This window comes from Struthio camelus, chromosome 3 (genome assembly GCF_040807025.1).
Source record: "Struthio camelus isolate bStrCam1 chromosome 3, bStrCam1.hap1, whole genome shotgun sequence".
In the NCBI taxonomy this organism is placed as follows: domain Eukaryota; kingdom Metazoa; phylum Chordata; class Aves; order Struthioniformes; family Struthionidae; genus Struthio; species Struthio camelus.
This window is the reverse complement of record NC_090944.1, coordinates 100,329,277-100,346,226: the sequence shown is the minus strand read 5'-3', so window position 1 is coordinate 100,346,226 and position 16,950 is coordinate 100,329,277. Positions and strand designations below refer to the sequence as shown.

Sequence of the window (16,950 nt, the reverse complement as noted above, 5' to 3'; positions counted from 1 at the left end):
CATAGCTGAGAACGACATCTCTGCTATCTAATCAAAAAAAAAGAAGCAAACTCATACCTATGCAGAATATATTTTTCAGACAATCTTTCACTGCTAAATTCAAAGTAAGAAAAAATCCATTTTTCATCCAAAAGGAAAGATGCGAAATAAGAAAAGAAACGGGCCGTGGATAATTTTCGAAGTCAAAGCAACAACAGAGTGTGCAAGAGGATAAAAACAGCATTAAAACTGAACCAAAGAGAGCAGGAAATGTCACACAGCAGCCAGTGTCAGACAGTGTTATACAAATAAGTGGTTAGTGGCTTTTTTCTTTTTCAACAACACAAAAAGTAGTAAAAATAAGTTGTTACGCTTTGTAGTTTTTAGTAGTTTTAATATTAACAATATCTTTCCTGATTTTAAATGAGAACCTGCTTTTGAAATGCATAATTTGTTTATTTTGACTAATTTTTTTTCTTCATTTGCTTCTCTTTTGCTGAAATGCCGAACTTGAGTCTGAAAACAGGTTTTTATATTGCTCTCCCTGAACTGCTTTAAGCTAAATGGCCAACAAGCTACTGGAATAGTCCCTGATGCCAAGATTTTTCAAAATGCTAGCCTAGTTTCCTAACTGTTGTATCCTCCCACTTTCCCCAATTCCATATTGTAGACATTAAATGGCAGGTTATTAGTGCTATTGCTTTCAGAAGCCTGATTTTCTTTGCTTTCAGGGAGATAAGCTTTTCATTAAGTAGGAGTTTCAGAAAAAATATCTTCTGAGCTACAGTTTCAGTGTCTGAAGAATGACTTGAATTGTGGAAGAGAGAAAGACAAATGGAAACATGTCAGGACATGTTTGAAGCGTTTGAGAAATTTCTGCCTTGTGTTACCAATGCATATTGTGTTGTAGAAGTTTCTAACGGCAAATGCCTACTTGGTGGGTGGCAGAATAACAGAAAACTCCTTGCTAGCAGAGTACAGAAGGAGAGAAGGCGAGGTGACTGCTCAGTGCCTCCACCAGTCAGGGAAACGTGTGAAGATGCACTTTTATCTTCAAAAGCAGGGTGCAGGAGCTTTGAACGTGCCACACAGTCCTTCTTCATGCATCAATTCACAAACAGCGTCCAACCCATTTTAAAGACTTTAATAGATTGTTATGGCACATTATCAAATTTGAAACTGCTGTACATGTGTTGTTAATACGCTATGGTATTTATAATTGAATATGACCTCCTATGACATTAAAAATGTGACTGTCCATCCCAAAAGACATCCACATGTTTTATGAAAGACGAGTGTGCTTCAATAAACCTTGTAACCAAAAACATGTGCTCAATAAACAAAAAGCTTGCATTGATTTCATAAATAGCAAGACAATGTCAATACTGAGCCAAGCAAGCCATTGCATAGATTACCAAAGCACTCTGGGGCATGTGTAATGGGGAATCGCAGATCTGTGCCAAGGGGGCCACTGCTGGTATCCTTGTCTTGGATGCGACCAGGGAGACAACTGTCTCTTCCCTCACCGTTGTGCAGGTCTGCAGGGGACTCCCTGCATGGGAGCAGCAGCTACAGAGGAACAGGAGTAAAAGGCTTTTGTGATCTCTAGTGATCCTGGCCTGCATCTTTCTTCCATACCCCTTCCCTGTGCGTTCACTGCGTAGATATTCCCTTGACAGCATTTCAGATCCTCCTCCAGGTCTTCTGGTTCTCATCCTGTAGTGTTTATCTTGTCCTTCAGTCTTTCAGTCACGTTTGTCATCTCCTGGGAATGATTTGTGAAATCAGCAAGCTTTTTTATGTAGGCCATGCCCAGTCAGAGGTTACCAGAACAGAGAAACCACACAGTTACATAGCATAACAATGTTAGCCAACTGCCAGCATAGATAAAATGCTATTTTCCCTTAATTTTTTTTTCAGTTTTGGAATTTAATTGCTTTCTATTCTTGCCATTGTGGGGAGCGCGTGAAAATGGAAAGGCATTTTTCCAGTTCAATCTCCTGGCAAAGTTTCTTGTACCATTGTGTTATGTGCCCTAATTTAACACTCCTTTGTAAGATGCATTTTACCCGAGATGTTCTGATGATGATGATTAGATGACATTATCCTTACATTTTTGTATAGATCTAATGCACTTAACTAGCTTTGTCACAACATCTGGTGCATTTCAGCAGGTTTTTTTTTTTCCTCTACATATGCTCTTGATAGAAGTTAACGTTCTGTGATTGCTCGGAAGAAGCCAAGCAGGTGAACCCTTTCTCCACGGAAAGACCCCTTGACAAGTTGTTACAATAAAGTCTGATGCTCCATAAGTTCCTCTATGAGCGCTTTGGCATATACCAACAACACCCAGAGAAAAGCAGGACATTCAGCCCAGGAGTGCCAGAACAGCATAATAAGGCAGGCCAGTCCTTGTGGGATGGCAGAGGGAAGATCAGTCACAGCACTCACACAACTTTGGATATACATCAGCTTGGCATCTTTACATACTTTGTTTTCAGTTCCTAAAAAAAACCAGCAAAGTCCTTTCCAATTATTTTGATAGAAATATGGGGTAAATTGGGGGAAAAAAGACAATATCAATGAAAATCTTTTTTTTTTTTCTGACGGGAAAAAAACAATCCACAATTACTAGTGTGTTCTTTTTTAGCTGCATATAAGGTTTTGGCAGTATAATTCGTTGTATCTCTTCCCTGTTCAAATGCTCATATAGGAACAACATAGGAGAGGAAAAAGCAATTTGCCTAAATAAAATAAGTATAGTGGAAAAGGGAATCAAAATACCCTGCCTGTTTCTGCTACTCCAGAAGTTATTACAAGCAGTACAGATAATAATGCTTCTATTTAATATTGCTGACACGTCCCTATTTTTTCTCCTTCCTGTATTTTTTCACTAACCTGTTATCTACCTTAGACTGACTGAAAAGATAGGTGAAATGTTCTGCGCTTTTGGGACATCACTCATATGGGAAAAACAATATATTTATCTCCAGTTTCAGGAAAAATAAAATATTTTAGTTAAAATATAGTAATTTCAAGTAATTTCAAGTAAAATAATTAAAAATTCAGTCTGAACCAGATACCTGACTTTTGAGGATGAAGGAAAGGAAAATCAATGATGTTTTTAGAAAATTCTTAAAACTATTTTGTTAAATAGATATAAAGCCTCCGTGTTGGGACTTTGCATTTGACAGTGATTTATCCTGGTGCCAGTCCCCATTGAAATACACTGAAACGTGTCCAAATTCCAATGGTTCATAGGCTCATTAGAAACTTGTTACAGTTTGCCAGCTGCATTCTGCAAACACCTGTATGCAATGTGTATGACCTAGTTGCTCTCACTAGCCGTATTATCAGCAGGTTGAATATATTTTGTTTCCATCAAATGGCTAAACAGCCTCCATCCCTCGCCTGAAAACTGAGCAGGATCTTCCTTTCAGTTGCTTCTTAGGGCTCCTGGGAGCCCTAAGATAAACCTACTGTAAACCAAAATTGAAACCCAAGAGTAAAGTACTTGTCTCATCTGTGCTCATGCTTCTCTGATCACTTACACCAGTGACACAGGGGCAGGGGGTGGGAGGAAAGTAAAAAAAACAGGAAGAAGGTGTAGAGCCAGGGAGCAGAGAGAAGTGAGAGGACTATCTGGAGATATATTAGCAGGCCCCATAGAGAATGAGCCAGAAGCCAGGAGCAGGAGAAGAGGGGCAGGTTCTGCGAGAAATTTCCCAGTGCAACAGAAAACACATGCCTACAGACCAAGGGGCTCATCTTTCTCCCCATTCTTGTGGGGTCTCACAAATATCTGTGGAGTGTATGAGCAGAGTGGGTCCTCCCTCCCTCCCTCCTCCGCAGGCAGTAAGTCAGCATGGAGAAAACCTGCCAGTTTTATCACTGGTTCTGTTAGCTCAAGCAGCAAAGGTGTGTTCGTTTACTGTGGCTCTGTATATCCTAACTGTGCTGAGGGCCTCTGCTGCAGCTCTCTTAGTTCCACTGGAAAATGTTAGTCTTCCTCAGTGTTTAAGTTAGAACGTGATGCTTAAATCTTTTTTTTTTTTTTTTCTTTCCTCAAAGGCTTCCAATCATGGTGTTTCAAGTTCTAGTTTGGTTCCAGCTCCTGTACTATCCTGTGCATTCAGTTCATGCAGCAACCAGAAGCTATGTATATTAACCACACTACTGCCTTCCTATGTGGTTAGACATCTGGCATCTGGCTGGTGACTGAACAGCCAGCCTGTGTCTATGCCTGTCCAAGAAAAGTAGGAGTGTCTGTATCCGGTTCTGTCTTACAGCAAGAAAAACGCATGGTTCATCCTGAGTCAATGCAGCAGACCCACAGGTCACCCAGCCAGTCACTTTGGATAACAGTAAAGAACCAGGTAAATTCGCTGGCACTGATAGGATTTATACTAAAAGCATCATATAGAAATATATATTTATAATCTCAGATGTTTTGAATTATCTATGTATTTGTCAAAATAAGTACTACTTTAATCTTTAAAAGAGGAATGCAGAATGCTTTTTCTATCAGAAACCAAAATTTATCCCAAATCTTTCTTGGATATACACTAGTTTAGGTGGTGATTCTAGTTCTAAAACATTTATTTTAGTCCATTAGAAGGCATATTCCACTTCTTATTATAGTTAGATATTTTTAGAGCTTTCATGAAGTGTAAGTGGCTATTTGCTAATTTTCAGAAATGTGTGAGTTTTGAATGCTTGCCAATATGTCAAACTTCTAAGTAAGTTACTGGACTTGGTGTATGGCTTAGCGCAGGGAAGGTCGCTCCTGTCCGGTCACGGACACTAAGTAAAAATGCTTTCAATTTGTTCTTATTCTTTATGCTGGTCAGCATTTCAGCTGTAGCTGTCCTCTAGTTTTGCCAGGGTTGCACTGATCTTATTCTAATTCTCTTAATAAAAGTCATAAATTTTGATTTTTAGCTCTAGTTAATGACAGCAATGACAGTCCTTTTAACTTGAACAAATGCATGTGTATCTTCAAGAGAAGGGCAAATGCCACATTTCTGACACAGAGCCCAAATTCTACTGCTCCCAATCTGCAAGTCCCAGTCTCCAACCATGGGGGACACACAACTTAAAGAAAATGTCACCGGAATGCCCCCAAGTAGAGGTCATGTCCCCTCCTTTTCCACCAGCCATGCCAAGTCTCAGTGTGCTGTTGAACTGTGCTGCTTTTGGACCGGGCCCATAAGCTCACTGTGAGGGAGAGAACAGCCTAACAGGGCGATGACGGAGGGAAGTCACAGGTCCATCAGTGCATCCCGACAGGAGTCTTGGGAGGGAGGGCCGCTCTGTTCTGCTCCAGCATTCAAGCAAGCCCAGCCTCTGGGGATGGGGATTGGCAACTCTGCGTTACACAGGAGGAAATTTGCTTGAAAGGGGCAATGTGGCTTTAAAGCTACTACTCCAGAGATAAAATTTTTGGTTCGTACGTTCCCCTCCCTCCTGCTCCTCCCCAGCTCCCTGCTACAAGGCCATGGGGGTTAGTGAGAGAAATCAGGCAGTGAACCTCATCCAGGGCTCTGCAGTAGGGCTGCAGGGGATACAGACACAGCTGAGCTAGTATCAGTGTGAGCTAGAAGGGCCCCTGCAAAGGTCAGGGCCACTGATGTTCCCTAAATGGACAGCAGGGTGGATGGTGCCTCTGGGCACCCTTATGAGACATTTCCCAAGAGCACCCTAAAAAAGGCAATGTAAGCAGTCAGTATAAGCTTGACATATCCATCTAGCAACAGTAGACCTTTTTGTTAGGCATGCTCAGAACCTCCAGAAAGGGAGCAGCTAGAAAGGAAGCAAATGCTCAAAGTACCAAACACGCAACTTTCTACTTCCTGTCCAATTGTCAGGACAACCTGGCAAAACCTGGCAAAAATCTGGCAAAAAAGAGGTAGATGGTATTATGACTTCTCCATTACTGTATACAAATTGCAGCCCCTGCATCATCTCCTCTGTCACCATCGTGGCTGCATCCAAGAGCTAACAGGTGTTTTGTGGGCTGTTCTTAGTCTTCATGTCATGCTTTCAGCTGGAGTCACACAAAAGGAAAATGCTGAAATAGGAGAACTACCAGAGATGTTTAAAATATGAGAACAATGACAAACTATTCCTAAAAGACTACTACCATGGAATTTTAAACTGACATGGGCAAAATGAAGGTATTATGTTTCAATAGCAGAGTCATAGAATCAGTATGGTCCAGGTTGTTTAAGGTCAGACCAGGAATGTCAGACTCACAAACTGTGAAGTCAGAAGTGTTTTATCACTGGTACAGCCAATGTTATTTCTTTGCTTTGTGCACATGCACATGCTGTGTCACGAAGCACTGCTGCCAATGACAAGTTCTTGCACGGTTAGTGATGCACCACTTCCTTAGTTTAGTTCCTTGCAGTTTATTTTAAGCAAGTAGCTCATAATATTGTAGTGTTGGAAAAGCTCATAATCCTGCAAACACTAACATCCTTACAAACCAGGGCGTTTTGACTTAATAGAGTGCTATAATTGCCATTTTACAAACCAGGGACTGAGGGAAAAAGTGACCGAGTAACTTGCTCAAAGCTACCTGGGGAGTTTGTGGCAGATATGAGAACTGACTGTAGATCTCCCAAGTGCTGGGTAAAATATTGAACCATCCTTGTTCTTGCTAAGCTTCTATTGTCTGCCCAACTATATAGCTAGGACAACAGCAAAGTCTGAAGAAACAATGTGAGGAAATACCTATGTCACCAGGGTCTCCTCTTGAATGGTACTGATTAAACCTAACACAAAAAGGTAGCCAAGGACTAGTATAATATGTGCTTGAAATCTAAGAAAAGGCCATTTCCAAATTTCAAGTCAATCTGAGTCTTTCCAAGTAACCTCAATGAACTTAAATGAGGTCCTAAGAACAGCGACTGTAGCAAACAGGGATTAAGAGTGCATACAACAGAGGTGGTGGTGATTAAAATATGAAGACTAAAGATATGTACATAGGAAAAAAAACATAGTGTTGGGTGTTATCTTACAGGTCAGAAAACAGCCTTTTTTGCTCCATCCCTGACACCTACCTTGTACTGAGGACCTCATGACAGGTATTTCACGCTTTCTGGTCTAATTCAGAAATATATTTAATCATATGCTCAGAACTTATGCTCTGCTCTGCCCTCATGTCACACACCTTTCCTTCCTCACATGTAGCTGCCTACTGTTTGCTCAGTCTGCATCCAAACCCCCATGTATTTCCCCTCCAGTTCCTGCTGACATTTCAGATCTTTAGAAGAAATGACAGGACTCTAAGTCGCCTCGTTCAGATTCCTGCACAAAGGTAATGCAAGGATATGGCTGTCTTTACCCAGTTGGAGGGCTACCCAGAGTCTAACTGCCAGATGCAACTCATTCTCATTCTGCATGATACATTCATAAGGGTCTACTTGCTGCTTGTTATTTCACCAAGAGTGAAAGTCAGTAGAAACTGGCAAACAGTGATTCTCCAGCCAAGCTTTTAGAAGTCACAGCACAGAAACATGTGGTTTCTTACTAGATTAGCGCCAATATAGTCAATGAGTCAAAATAAAAACAAACTGTGAGGACAACAAAATAGACCAAGACGGTAAAATCAAGGAAATCAGCTTCCAGCAGACCAATTAACACAAGACTGTGCTTTTCCAACTTCTGCATCGCACAATCTTTCCTGTTACCACTACCCTATTTAAATTAAGTGCAGTCATTTACTTAGAAGTAGGTATATAACCATAAGCTCCCACTTTGTGTGCAACAATCCACCTGATTACTTGATCACATAACATTTTCTGGATTATTTGAGAAAGGGTATCTTTACTGTTGCTGCAACCATCATTTCTAATTGAACCGTTTACCCCAGTAGGTGAAAACCTGAACTCTAAAGGCTGGGCTGATAAGTGTGTGTGTTGGTAGTTACACTGCTGGCTTTGTGTCTTTGTTTACTTTCTCCGGCTTTTTACTTTCTCTGGCTTCTGCTGCAGAAACTCCTTCATGCTCCTCACATGACAGGTGGAAGTGGCTGGTACCACTGGCATACCACACTGTACCAGAAAGCATTCTGTTTCTAGACTGTATGTTTGTGGCATGCACAGTACAGCTTCGTAAGGTAGTGTTTATATTCAGAAAAGAAGTGGATTTGTTAGATCCAGCAATGATTTCTTTATGTTTTTCATAGACCCACACATTTCAAGATCAGAAAGAACCTCTAACTCATCTTATCTAAGCTCCTAACAGAGGATATCGTATTCTGTCCAACTACTCATGTATTTAACTCAATAATTTTACTGACCTGAAGCATATCTTCTGGAAATGCAGCCAGTCTTAAATGGAAAGCATTAAGCACTGGGAATCAACTGCTTCTCTTTGGCAGTGATAGCCATCTCCAGTTTTAAAAATATACCACTAATTTCTATTTTGAATGCGACTGGTTTTGAATTCCAGATGTAGGGCTCTGTTATATATTTTTATGATAAGTTAGAGAGTCCCTTAGTTCCAAGTATTTTCTCTCAATGAAAGTACTTTTGAATGAATAGAGTCACTTCTCAATCTAAAGAAATAAGTAACTTTAAAATACTGCTATATGAATTGTTTCAGTCCAAGAGTCATTTTAGCTCATTTCAGCACTTTTTAAAACATCCTTTAATCATGTGAGTGTCAGATTTAGAAACAGAATTCTCCTTGCAACTGTCACCATCACTGATAAATACTATATGGCCTCAAAAGTGCTCAAGGTAATTCAGAGAAGAGTGAAGAGAGCTGAGAGGGTGAAACTGAAACTGTACTGTGTTTCCTGTGAGGTCAGGAAATGAAAGTCCTCATCTTACAGATTCTCCTGCTATGTCTCCCCAAGAGAAAGCATATTCATTTGAAACAGTTGTTTATACTTGTTTTAGAGAAAGAAACAAGGTGTTTGGTCTTATATGGTTTAGTAAAGACCAAACTTTCAAAGCATGTTAGGAAGGCCAAAATCAACAAGGAAATATCCTGCCAGGTTGTAAGGAGGATATCTGTTCCAAGATTCAACTTAACCCATGGGGCATGAAAGTCCCTAATGGCTCTGCAGAAGCTGGCATTGGAATGACAGGCAACCATAACTACTCTTCTTGCTCAGACATATGGTTCAAAGAGAAATTTGCAGATTTGGCTTACTAAATTATCAGTTGTCCTGTCTCTTAAACATAACAAATAGTAACGTGTTGGTTTCGTGACTATCAACTTTGTTTTAGAAATGGTTACTGGCTTCAGAAAGGTGCAGAAGAATCTAGTTTCTCATTAAAAATAAATATATTCTAGCAACCTTTGGCTGCATCTATAATACTAAATTGGATGACCTGATCCTGGGGGCTGGAGGACAACTGTTAAATTCCTAGAGTGGTCCCTGGCACAGTTTTGGCCTAGACCAAACAACACTCTGCTGGGATTCCCAGGCATGCTTTGGTAGTTAGCACGAGCAAGGGACCGTTCCCAAAAGTGTGCAATTGTCCTGTTTTGGAGGATAGGAAAGCTTAATAGCACCAACCCAGGCAGTTTCGTGCCAGCTGGTCTCAGTGCTGGAAAACAGTTCTGAGCATGGCTAATTTAACAGCAATTTCAAGTAACCTTTGAAAATTTGTTGAGTTCAGACCAATGCAGAAGTAGGTTCTGGAGTCTGCAAGCTGCCTGGAGTATCATCACAAGACACAAACTGTCCCATTCCTCTCAATGGGCAGCTAAAACTATACTTGGGGATTGCAATTCACATGCCAGTATCCTCAGCTGCTTCACTAATGGTTGTTTTGGCCCCGATTTAGAAGAAATTTATGCACTCACTCAAATTAAACAACTTACACCCGTGATACAGCTTTATCATCTTAATTTTATTGCAACTTTTACTTTAACTGAGGTCTGTCAAAATGCCCTAATTGTTAGAGTCAAGAGATTACATGTGAACTTTAGCTTGGTTCAAGTCTTGCAATCTTGAAAGAGTAAACAATTGGAAACGGAAACCAAGATACCCTGAAAGCTCAGCAATCTTTATATATAAATGTGATTATGTATACTATGCTTATAATCATTTGCATATAATTATGTGATTTTAAGACAATCCTCAATGACTTTGAGGTACTGATTTTTTAATGCTCAAAGTTAACAGTGCTGCTGGAGTTGCACATATATGAGCTATATGGCATTAATGAATCAGGAGCTTTTTGCCAGGATCATTATGTGTCTCAGATATATTTGCCTCAATGGGCTTTTCAAAAAAAGCCCCCACACTGCAGGCACCCAAAGCCAATTTATCTAACTGAAATCCTGAGACTATTGTTATCTGCCAGTCAAATATCCCTGAAGCCCTATGGCAATCAAGAAGAAATCCTTTATTAGGAATCTGGGAAGATAAATGTGGTCCTAAAGAGATCGCAAAGGGATGTGATTATTCCATTGACTATGGCGGGCCAAGTAGTTGTGCAACGTGTAACTTTTGCAATTGCATTCTTTGTAGTGTCATAATCCCCTCCCTATCCCTTAAAACAAAAATCAGTGGGAAAATGAAAAAGCACTGAAAGCATGAAGAAATGCATCCAATTACTGAAATAAACGTATTAGTAACATTCAAACAGTTAGTGAATAGTTTACTTGCTAACTTCCATACCTTAATTTAAAAGAAATTGCTGCAGAATTTAGAGCTGTCTTGCCATAGAGTAGTAATGGGAAGAACACTAATACCAGTGTACTATCACAATTCTGAGGGTTCAAGAGGCTATAAAATAAAAAACAGATGCCTATAGAGTAATATTTATGACAGTGGTTTTGTACACCACATTAAATTACCCTGAGTAGCCCACTCTGCCTCTCTGTGAATAAGGGCTAGGGCTGCTCTAGTTTCTTAAGCTCCCTATAGTTTTCTGGCATCTAAGGATTGCTCAGGTTCAAACCCCACCTGTGAATTCTTCTTAGCTATGGAGAACCTCCAGGAGATAATTTGGATCCTGGAGTGGCTGGGAGAAGTCAAAGTGGGCCTGCTGTCTTAGCGCACTGCAAATAGGCAGACTGAGACAGCACAGCCAGCTTGGCAGGTAGGTGCTTCTTGGTGAGAAAAGAAGACTTCCCATCCTTTCTAGGAAGACAAAACAGTTGCTAGATGTTTAGCAAGCTCCACAACCTAAAGCATTAGTCAAATTTCGTGTTTCTGGACTTGCCGACAGTAATAAGAGTTCAGAAACCCAAACGTCTCTAACTTAACTAGTTGGAAGAAGACCTTACCCAGGCAACTGAGGCCTAAATATGTAACAGCAGGACCTTGGTACTCAGGGTATACACCTCAGCCAACGCCATATCAGGACACCAGCCCTATTCTACCTGGGTCATGTCCCCTTCCCAGGCTCTCTCTTTCCGTGGAGAAGAAACACAGGTGCATGGAAGCTGGGCTGTACTCCACATGGGTCCCTGATTTGAACAGGAAAGTGCCTAGGACTGCCAGAGAAGACATCTGCCCTGCAATCCAACGTAGCCTGAGAGTTTCCACAGGGTGTGGTGCTGGCTCAGGCCACCCACATCACTGAGTTGGGAGACATATGTGGGGGTAGCAACAATGATGATACAGTTGCAACCCCTGCCCCTAAGTTTGGGCAGGAAAATGCAGCAGCATATGGATTGTGCTATCTCACTTGTTACTTTCATACATTACAGGCAGGGGAAAAAGTACCAGAAATTATACCAGGCACCTGGCATTTCCCTTTGTTAGGCCTCATCTTAAATTGGTTATGACTTTGCCAGCTTTAACCATACAGACTGCAACTTTCCAAGTTTAGTGTCTGCTTAAACTTCTTGGAAAATGTCAGCCAACAATTCAACCACCTCTGAAAAGAAAATAACTAACAATGTTAAAAAAATAGTGACATTTTCTTTGAGCTATTCTAGCACCCCCAAGCTTTGGAGGATCCACATGAAGTTTGGCAGGAGGTGGCTTTTGTGTGTAGGACATGCCAAGTGACAAGTCTTTGAAAATCAGTGGTTTATTATGATCAGGGAAAACTTGTTAGAGCGTTATAGCTAAACTCCCTGGAGAGACTGTTTGAAACAACAGTGTCCCAGCTTCTGGTGAGCGTAGAAACTGCAGTTCTGTGCTTTGTGAACTCAGTGCTTTACACCAGAGATCAGATGAGGAAGATTCTCTTGTGCTCCTCAAGCTCCCCCTGCTTTTCATTCTATGATTCTCTGGCTCAATTTCAATGAGCTAGACAGTTAATTTGAGTCTTTCCTCATCTCCTTGCAACATTCAGATGCTAGGATGTTTTAATGCTAACAAACTGGAATAGGTGGGGCAGTGTGGGTGTAAAGATATTATCTGCTTTCTCTGCTGAAAGAACTATATTTTCAGGGATCAGAATATGAAAACCAGACAATATAGTAAAAAATGTCACCAGATAAAATAAGATCGATTAAAGGAGAGAATTGGAGGCCTGATTCTGATCTCAGGGCTGATATATTTAGAGGCTGTTCAAGAGAATTTGAAGTGAAAGGAAAATCAGCCTGGAAGTCTTTCCCTATTGTTTGTGGACTTTTCTTTGTTTGACATAGTTTTTATTTTCATCCCAGTAACAATGCAAACGCACCATTAAAAATAATTTGTTGTAAAATTCTGTGTGCTCTAGGTTAAGTTAATCCTGCAAGAGATTTAGTCCCCCCTCTTCTTACATTCTGGGCTAATCTGCCCCGTCTCCCTAAAAACCCACCTTTACTATCTTTTCACTCAAACTATATTTGCTTAAGTGAGTCTTTCTATACAGTTGCTTAATGGTAAGTAATCATACCTAATGAAGAGTTATTAATCAGCAGCTGACCACAGATTTTACATAGATTGAAGGTTTGCAGATGGGTCTTTCTTTGCAAGTTACTAGCACTGACTCTTGCCCCTCCCACAAATACTGTGTTTTCAGAATTGGTTATCAATCAACTACTTCTGGGATTTGGTGACAATTTTATAGTTTTCTAAGATTCTCATACTTCCATCAGTGTTAGGAGTACAAACAATAACAGTGGCTTATTCATTAAATTTCATAAGCCAAACTAGTGCACGCCTCTGCAGGTCTAATTGCTTTTCCGCACTTGCTTGCCCAAGCCACAGAACAAGCCTTTAGAAATATAGTTTTGTTAACCACTTGTAGTTTGTTTCCTACTTCTTTCACTAAACTAACATCTGTGACTGAAGGAAAATGAAAATATTTTTCTCTTCTTTTCATCCACTGGATCTAACATGCGATGCAAAGTGACAGTAATCCAGTTTCTTATGTCAGTAGATGACAATTCCTGCCAAGTAGTGAAAGACTACTCGCGAGTAGGAGGGAAACGTCTGTATCATATTGTGAACTGTGTTCTTGCAGGGTTAAAAATTATATGAGGATAGCACAATAGAAAGGACCAAAAGGAAATGAACAGTTTCTTATTTGGCGCAGGGTACATATGATGTAAAGCAAAGAGGCAACAGCAGCTGATGGATGCCAATGTTTCTCAACTCCAGTGCAGCTGAATTCACATCAGCACTGGAAAGAGATTTGTTCAAAATTGTGCCAGTGTGCACTTAACTTTGGGGAGATCTAAGGAGCTGTAGTAGCCAACTGTTCATCTAATTGAATATTGTCATAAATGGAATTCAGAACTTAATCCTGCAGCCCTTCCTACAGGTTACACATGTACAACTGCAAGGGACTGCACAGCTGAGGGTACTTGCTACACCCAGCTCTATCTTCTCTTGATAAAAGCAATAGAACATTTTTTGCTTCCACTGTGCTCCAGTTCTGGTTTACAGGAGTCCTTTCAGGTAAGAAGGTTCTCTGGGCTGCAAATTAAGAGGCAATCAAACAGAACCCCTTATTCTTACCCAGAGCTACCAAAGCTGGGACATACATGATGTGATCAGAGGAGGAACAGACATGCTTGAAGAAAGTACGCTATGCTTTGGGAGTGCTCCGCTCCAGCTATTCTGGGATTCTGCAATGGCCTGTAATGATTCTTGGCTACCTCTTGAACTCAGGAGGGAGACCTGTAGTAGTACAAAACCACCTTAACTTCCACCTACAATTTTCTTCTGAAAAGCCTCTTAGTCAGACCTCTAGATTTATAAATAATGCAGTTTTTGTCTAGATGATCCCTAGTTATAAATTCCTACCTCTGCCATAACTCATTTTGTACAACCTAGAATTCACTTCTTCAGAAGAGTTGGGTTTTTCCTTTCAAAGATAAAACAAATCAAGAGTTCTGAAGTTTTATCAGATATTTAAACAGAACTTAGAATGTTCTCTTTTTTTCTTCTCCCATCAAATTAAGCAGTACTGCAAACACTTTTCTGTTCAATTTTTTTTTTTCAACAGATACCTCCACTGAATTATTTACTGCTGAGATATAAAAAGCGTTCTGAGTATCTGTAAATTACCAGAGGACAAGAAGTCTCAGTTACCTAGACTGTGTTTTGTAGCTTGATTGTGCTGGCTTGAGATAATTTCAGGGCAAGATTCATTACTACCTGGTGCTCCTTTGGGCTGGTGAAACCGACATCTGTGGGAAAAACAAATCATCGTTTAAAACAAAGTTTTAGTGGTCTTATACAAACGATGCTTTTTCAGCATGGCACCTTGCCATCTCAAAACCTATTTATGTTTACAAAGAACACTTCTGCAGCACTGCTTTCACCTCCTCATCACAATCCCCGACCTAGTACTTAGTCAAGAAGAATGAATTCTCAGGGGAAGATTTCCCAGTGGCTGAATGAGATGAATACTCATGCAGGGCTCATTTTGAACAATGAATGTACACACTGTGGTCCTTAACTTAGAGAAGGGCCTATCTACAGAAACAACTTCAGAGCTCTGACTTACCTAGCAAAGGTGGGATTCAGCTCTCCCAAGACATTTGTCTAGACTTCCTTTGGTGCCACCAGGCAGAAATAGGCTCTTCCAGGGTATGATTGATTTCACCTGTTTTATTCCACCTTAGGGAGAGATGAATCACACCTTTAAAGTGCTCCCTTCTCTCCACGGACTGGAGAGGGTTTCTATATGACTAGCTCAGAAAGTGGTGTTTCCTTCTCAAACATTAGCTGAATTCCCAGCCCATTTGTCCTTTACAGTAAATGAGAAGAACTAGTCTCCTTTGGCTTGAATACGAACAACCAGGATGATGAGCAGGGGACCACCAGTGCTGTGTTTTAGATCACAGCCTCTTCTCGTTCTTACGCTGTCTGTATCTCCTTTAGAGTTTTCGTTTGGGTGTGTACTTTTGAAGTGAATCTCCTAACCACCTCCAACTACTGAGCTTGGTTTGCTTCATGGACCAGTTTCAGTATCCAGCACTGGTTTCCTTTTGGATGAAACTAAGTCAGAAGATGCACTCTATGAGTGCACCTAACATGCTCCTGTCACTAATGTATGTTTAATTCATGGGACCAGACCAGAAGTACTTTGAAGTAAGTCACCCTGAAACTTATATACTATGGATGCTGGGACCTCATCTCCATTTGTTTCACTACAGAAACAATATAGACACTACAGAAACTATACAGACATAGCCTTAGATTTCTAAAACCTTTCCTAGAGGGGACTTCTTCTGCTGTTGCTTCACAGCCAGGAACCATATCTTGAACACAAGTGCCTATGTCACCAATTTGCCATCATCCATACTGTTTGATGGTTAACATACTTGGCCCGGTTCTGGGCCATACCAGCTAGCCCGCTTTTATATACAGCTGGAAGATGGCATTTGCCAGAGACTGTCTCCAACAGGCAGCTTGGAGGCAGACACAGTCTTCTGTTGGGGAAGAATGTTTTGGCATGTGGATGTCAGCCATGATCACAGAATCACAGAATGGTTGAGGTTGGAAGGGACCTCTGGAGATCATCTAGTCCAACCGCCCTGCTCAAGCAGCGTCCTCTAGAGAATATCTCCCAGGATCACGTCCAGGTAGGTTTTGAATATCTCCAGCGAAGGAGACTCCACCACCTCTCTGGGCAGTCCATGCCAGTGCTCTGTCACCCTCCCAGGAAAGAAGTTTTTCCTCAGGTTCAGATGGAACTTCCTGTGCTTCAGTTTGTGCCCGTTGCCTCTTGTCCTGTCACTGGGCACCACGGAGAAGAGACTGACATCATCCTCTCGGCACCCCCCCTTCAGATACTTATACACGTTGATGAGATCGCCTCTCAGCCTTCTCTTCTCCAGGCTAAACAGGCCCAGCTCTCTCAGCTTTTCTTCAGAGCAGAGATGCTCCAGTCCCCTCATCATCTTTGTAGCCCTACTGCCTCTTTGTAGTGATATGCCACACAAAGGCCAGAAAAGCTTTACCCTGTTTTACTTACTAGAATGAACATGGCTTTAGTGATTACAGCAGTCAGTATAGATAACGGAGAAACTCTCCGTGGCCAGAAGAGCTCTGCTCCTCTCTTTTAAGTAACTATCACCTAGAAGAGCCAAGATAGCAGAACAACTTATTGGGCTACAGGATAGTCTGCAGCCTGGTGGTTTGGTCAGTCTCTGCAGAAAGAAAATCCCCTTAAACAGAGGAGGCAATTGAACTCAAGTCTCCTATATCCTGGATTAGCATGTTCACTGCTCAGACATTGGATAAAAAAACCAAACTACTACCACTTCTCCTGCTCCGCAAAGGGTTGCTTCTCCATTATTTTGTGTGGCAACCTATCCTTTGCTAAGCTGGGTCTGTCTTCTCTCTCAGGGAAGCTGCAAAATGGCATGGATGCAAGCATAACTCATGGCCTTAAGGTGTAATGGCCAGTAACAACTCCTGTTAGCCCTTCTGGTGCCTTGAAAATTTTTACCAAATGAAGAACCCTGAAAAACAAAACAAAAAAAACAAAAAACAAAAAAGGCAAAGAAAACCCTACTTTCCTGACTGTATTTTCAGGCAAACTTTTGGCAAAACTGCTTCATGTTGTTCATGAGAATGAGCACACCCCAAACCAAAGCTTCAGG

The 16,950-nt window shown here is 41.1% G+C and overlaps 1 long non-coding RNA gene across 1 annotated transcript in view; it reads right to left on the bottom strand.

Annotated features, from left to right (window-relative positions):
• Positions 1–473: 473 nt before the first annotated feature.
• LOC138066816 (uncharacterized) overlaps positions 474–16,950 on the bottom strand; it is a 17,644-nt gene continuing 1,167 nt past the window's right edge. The window contains exons 2-3 of the long non-coding RNA XR_011140324.1: positions 14,429–14,526; positions 474–1,744 (exon numbers count right to left, since the gene is read on the bottom strand). This is a non-coding gene — a long non-coding RNA (uncharacterized lncRNA). The remainder of the gene's footprint in view (positions 1,745–14,428; positions 14,527–16,950) is intronic.